A 6,056-nucleotide genomic window follows, 5' to 3' on the forward strand; every position below is an offset into this window, starting at 1 on the left:
TCAGGCATGGGCCATGCGCCTATTTCTGAAATGGTCATTCTGCCTAGGGATGTAGAATGTGGGATTGGTCACAGTTATCTGAAGTGTCCACCACTGGAGGAATGGAGACAGCCACAATTAAGCCAAGAACACTGTTTGCCCTAAGGAAAATTAAGGCACAGCTGCCAAATAAATTACATTTCTATTATATTTTAAATTTTGTTTCAAGGTGTTTTCTGATATAAAGACTTAAAGTAATATGTAGTCAAATTTAAATTTCTTCTGTAATTTCTTATCTAACTTTAACGTTTAAAAGGCCAGGGAATTGATAAAGTTAGCTTTTATTTTTCTCTATTTTTTTAAAGTTTAGATTTTTTTCACTTAATTTTTAAAATAAACTAGGAATTAAGTGGATTTAAAAACCAAATAGTTTTATTTCGATAACATTTATTGCTGAGACAAATTCAGGTTATCACATTTACTCTCTCTATATATCTTTTAAAATAAATGCTAGTGTTGTTTATTTCTAAGCCATCTATTGACCTTTTTTTCTGTCTGTATTTATCCAGATCCATAGAATTGTAGCTATTGTAACTGTTTAATATACTTTAATACTTGGTAGGGTAAGTAAACGATAGGTAGTTTGAATGAAAGGGCGTAGAATGACCTGGTGCCAGGAGGCTGATGTACCACAATGGGTCTGTTTTTACTAAGAGGAGGCTGCCCGTGCACATGGGCTTTCCTGGAGCTGAGGTTACTGAACAGTTGAAAGGAAGTGGAGAGAAAGAAAGGAGGGACATAGGTGCAGAGAATCCGAACATTGCCTAATGCTTTAAAGTGTGGCAGTACCTACGTGTTTCGAAGGATGAGGGGTCTTTTCCATTTGGAGTTCAAGGCAAATTGTTAAGGGAGCAGCTTCTTTTTAGAACATTTCTTTTTCTTTTCTTTTCTTTACTTGTTTTTGACATCTCCAAATCAGGCTATCAATGCCACTCATGTTTCAGAGAATGGCATCACTTAGATATTAGTACTTCATGAACGTGCCATTTCCAGGGCCATTTGGCAGGGAGAGGGGTGATACTTAATGCGGAGAAATTACCCTCTCATGAGCACACTGGAGCCTGCCAGGAGGGCTTCTGGAGGTCAGCGAAAGAAGGAGACTCCTGTGCTTCTCAGATAACAGCTCCTAAGTTATCCCATTTTATCCCTGTGCAAGGTTGCTTCTTTCTCTGCCACAGCTCACAGCATCATAGAAGGGACATCATGCCTCTGTTTATTTCTCAAATGTTTATGGAACTCTTACTGTGTCCTGAGAATTGTGTTTGCTTCTGAGGGTTTTAATATAAAGAAGGTATCATCTCGTTTTGTAAGGAGTTTATTGTCAGGTTGAACTTCTTCGCTCCTAGTACTTGCTTTCCCAAAGGATTCCCACTTGCAGGGTCTCATGCACTTGACATTGCCTACCAGCACTCCATATAGAGGTCATAATAAATTGCCTTCCGTATTTATACAGACCCTGTAGGCTTCAGGGTTCCCATCGATGAGCACTCGCTGGCAGGAACTCACACCCCCAGTACCTGCTTCGTCTTATCCCAGGCCTGGCTGTTTGAAAGTATGCAATGTTAGAATTGTTTCTGATTTCTACTCAGGATACTTTGCTTATCTTTTCAAACTCCATGTGCCCTTTTTGCCAATGTCAATATGACAAGATTTTCCTGCCTCAGAATCTTGCATCTGGGCCCTTCAAAGCCCGGACTTTAACTTACATAGCCCCATTGTTAAATTCTTGGAGTGTTTGGTGCTATGGTTTGAATGTTTGTGTCCCTCCACAATTCATGTTGAAACTTAATCCCCAAAGCAACACTATTAAAAGGCAGGGCCTTTAGGCCACGATGGCGCCAACTTCATGGATGGGAAAAGCGCCTGATAAAAGGGCTGAAGAGAACTGTAACAGCTAGGCCTTTTTTTGCCTTTCCATCTCTTCTGCCATGTGAAAACACAACAACCATCCCTTCCAGAGAACACAGCATTCAAGACACCATCTTGGAGGCAGAGACCCAGTTGTCACCAGATACTGAACCTGCTAGCACCTTGATTTTGTACTTGTAGACTCTAGAACTGTGAGAAACAAATTTCTATTGTTTGAAAATTGCCCAATCGCTACACAGACTAAGACATTTACTATTTAATGGTTATGTTTTATTCTATTTTTATGAAATTTTGTTGATACCAGGGACTTTCTGCTGGATCAGAAGACTAACTTGTAATTATCTCAAAATCACCTCATCACAACACTGCAGAGGCAAAGCTGCTCTGGGTGATTTGCAATGGTGAAAAGATATGCTTCTTTCTTCATTGATCCTATTAAGTGAAAATATCCTATCTTTGGGGGTGAAAACTCTCCATGTTATATGCTCTAATTTATCACCCAATGATCATATTAGCTTTGTCACCTTCTTGCATTTTGTCATCTGAGCCCCACTGAGAGGTGAGGCTATTACCCTTCACAGGAAGGTGGTGACTTACTCATCACAGGGAGGCTACTTCCTGCCCGTACTGCTGTGTCTCTCTGGAAGTCTTCCAACTGGGACATCCATCGTTTACAAATTAATTTGCACTGCCTTGGCCAGCGTTTAATTCCAACTCAAATTTTTTCTCCTGAAGACCTTCTGCAAAATTTCAACTATTCCTTTCTGAGTTTCCCTTCCTTGTTGTCCTTTTATTTTTAGTTTCCTTTCAGTTGTATTTATTTACTTTGACAACATCTACCTTTACCAAGTTTATTTATCCTTCAAGCTTATACCATTTTTCAGCTCTTCCAGGAACCCTACCTGGTTACTGTAACTGACTTAAAAGTTACAATGTCTAGTTAGAGTCTGCTAATTTGGTGATTGTTTAACACCTTCCATTACAGCATAGTGGTTAAAGTCACAGGCCTTTGGGTCAGATTCTCTAGGTTTTTGAGCTGCTTGACCTTGGGGAAACTATTTGCCATTTCTGGACTTCAATTTCTTTCTTCATCAGTAAAATGGGGCCAAGACTCACCTTTCTTGGCATCATTACACAACAGAGTCTATCTGGTGTTTATGTACATAGTAAATGCTCAAGCTTGGAAAAGAAAAGGCTTATGGCTTCTTTGTGACAATTATGGGTTTATTTTGGAAAATATTTTCCTGCTACTTTAGAACAAAATGTCTTATAATTATTGATTAAGACTGGTCTGTAGGTAAAACCTTATTAAGTTGAGAGATTATGGACCATAGACTAATGGATTATAATCTCAAATTTTCTGAATTAAAAATATAACAAGAGATGAATACGATTAATCTCACTGGAGATCAAATCAAGCTAAGAACCATTGTCATGCACTTACCTGACAGATGTCAAAAGAATGAATAGAATTTCGATGAAAGAAGTTCGCTGCACATTAATTATATTTATTGAAACATTCAGAGTGATTGACTTTTTCATGAGTAATGTTGAAATAAATCTAAAAAGGCTTTTAAAAAGTTTTCTTTATGATACAGTTTCTCTTAGATTTTCCCCAACAGTTGTCTTGATTGTGTTTAATCATAGATGTATAAAGGAGGATTGATTCAGTTCCAGGGATTTTTTTTCAGAGAATTTGTTCTAATGTTGTTTAAGGAGAGTTACTGCCTGGTCCTAATTTGACCTGTCCCTGAGACAAGGCATTCAATTGTATGCTTTTACATTCTCCTTTTTCAGAAGTCCCCTTGCTTTGCTGGTAAGTTCTGTTTGAGTTCTGCACTGAATAAGGTGTAGTTTCTTAGTTTTTAAAATAAAAGGATGAATTAGATGATTCTCAACCATTCTGAAAGTTAGCATAATTCCTATAACATCATCAACGATTTTTTTTTTTTTGGTTGTGAAAGAAACTATATATTACCTGTACATCAGTTTTGTGCATTTAAAAAAAAGAATGATGCATACTATTTGATGTCGTTTTTGTAATTATCATAATCAAAATAAGTGTTTAAGCTTTTTACACTTTAGCATTCAAAGGTTCTCAGCCACTGGCCTTTATAAATGACATGGTGGTGTACAGTACTGCTCCTCTTGCTTGTAACTTCATTTTTTTCCATTTCATTTTTGATTAAATTCACACACGTGCGCACGCGCGCGCACACACACACACACACACAGGCAGTGGGGCGGGGAGAGAGAATTTTCCCCTTAATTGAATTATATGTTGAAAATCAGTTGGAAGGCTGTGTCAGACAGATGTTTTATGTCGAGGGTCAGTCTCCAGGACACAGGTACTCATCATGCCAATGCCTGCTAACATAGAAAGTTTTGAATTATTTTGATTGATTCAGCAATTCTTATTGGCTCTGATTACATGGCCTATTATGAAGCAAATTTCTATAAACTGAACAATTTAAAGAAATTAATACTATATCACAATGTAATCTTTTTTGATATTTTAAGTCAAAACTTGGGATCCAAACTTAAGTTAAAAATTGAACTATGTTGGTTCTACCCATAGAAATAATGCAGTGGAGGTTGTTGAACAAATGTTCACCTTTAAATGTTCACTAGTTTGCACATGTGCAGGCAATGAGGACTGTTGGCACTTCACGATTCATTCCGCTGTCTGAATGTTGTCACATATTTTTTAGACATCTATTCTGTGCAACTCACTTTTAGAAATGTTACGATGGAAAAATTATATCTTAGTAACAAAAAAGTATGGGGTATAATTTTGTTAATCTGACGTAATTTACCTTCTCTTGTTGCCCTGCTATCAAAGGCAGGTTTATCTTATTTTTATTTGTTTAACACACAGAGTCCTTAAAAGATTTAAGAGTTTAAAATCCATGAATACTGATGGTGTTAGGTATGAGGGGAAAAGAAAAAAAGATCCACAAATTGGTTGGAAAGCTTGGTAAAGGTTTGGTATCTTCTCATCCCAAAGGGGAGCCCTTCTGTTAAGGTATCAGATGCTTCCCCTTGCCCATCGTCCTACCCAGGGAGAGAAATTCAATCAGCCAGGACTTTACAGACCTATCTTCTTCCTCCAGGACAGAGGAGGGAAGGCCCGACACCTGACACTTGGAGAGCTTGAGCCTCAGAATAAAACACACTGCCATGAATTTGAATGAAGATAAGAGAAGAGGACAGTGAGAGATGCTCCAATGGTGAGGGCTGGTTGGTGTTGGCGGCTGCCCATCCCTCTTATCTCACCTAATGGCGGGCGCCTGCCAATGTTTATTTGGCCATTGCCATTCACCAGCTGCTCCTCTGCCATGTTGTTTTTCTTCCCAGATGGCAACACGATGTTCCACGATAAAACTGACACAAAAAACAATGCAAAATTTGTCTAAGAGAGGTTCAGCAAGCATGAGAAAAACATCTGATATCTCTCAGAGCCCGCCAAGTTCGCAGCTTACAGTGCCAGAGTAATTATGGGATGATTTGAACAGAGGCAATGCATGAGGAAGCCACTTCCAAATGTATCAGGTAGGTTTCCAGAAGAGGCAAACCATTCGGCTGTCTCATTCCTCTGGCGCTCTGACAGAATCGATGAGCATCGTCTGTGGCTCCCAGAAGCCTTGTACATTACTAAAGCCTGTGCTTTACCCCATGCCGCCTAATTAATGGCTCACTATTGAAAAAAAAAAACAAACTCTTTTATTCAATTAGACTCTGCTTCCAGTAAGATAAACACTCCTGCCATCAAAATCCTGGGAAACCAACATTCATAGGCTGCCTTCATGCCAAGGCATCTGCTTTTCTGTGGCCCCTGGCCTCTTGTTCTGTCCAGCCTTGCTCTGGCTGTTTGATTTTGTAAAATCTGCGGAGAATGTCCCTGGTACCTTGTTATGCTGACAGCTATTTCTCCTTTAGCCTCTACACAATAACACAGAGTAAAGAGAATCATACTATTATTTTTATTGATTACAAAGAGCCACAGATGTTATTTAAAATGAGACATTGACTGGGTCTCATATTCATCACTATTACTCAAACTTTTGCCTTTTATGTGAGTTACCATTACTGCATTCTTTGCAAGACTGGATTTTTAGGTGACAAGGTAGAGAGCTCTTTATTTTATC

At 38.6% G+C, this 6,056-nt stretch overlaps 1 long non-coding RNA gene across 1 annotated transcript; it reads left to right on the top strand.

Annotated features, from left to right (window-relative positions):
- The first annotated feature begins 325 nt into the window (after window positions 1-325).
- LOC108586688 lies at window positions 326-5,520 on the top strand. The gene is made up of 2 exons (XR_002523023.2): window positions 326-5,138; window positions 5,266-5,520. It is a non-coding gene; the product is annotated as an uncharacterized LOC108586688 (long non-coding RNA).
- Window positions 5,521-6,056: the final 536 nt, after the last annotated feature.

Source organism: Papio anubis, chromosome 7 (assembly GCF_008728515.1).
Source record: "Papio anubis isolate 15944 chromosome 7, Panubis1.0, whole genome shotgun sequence".
Lineage (NCBI taxonomy): Eukaryota > Metazoa > Chordata > Mammalia > Primates > Cercopithecidae > Papio > Papio anubis.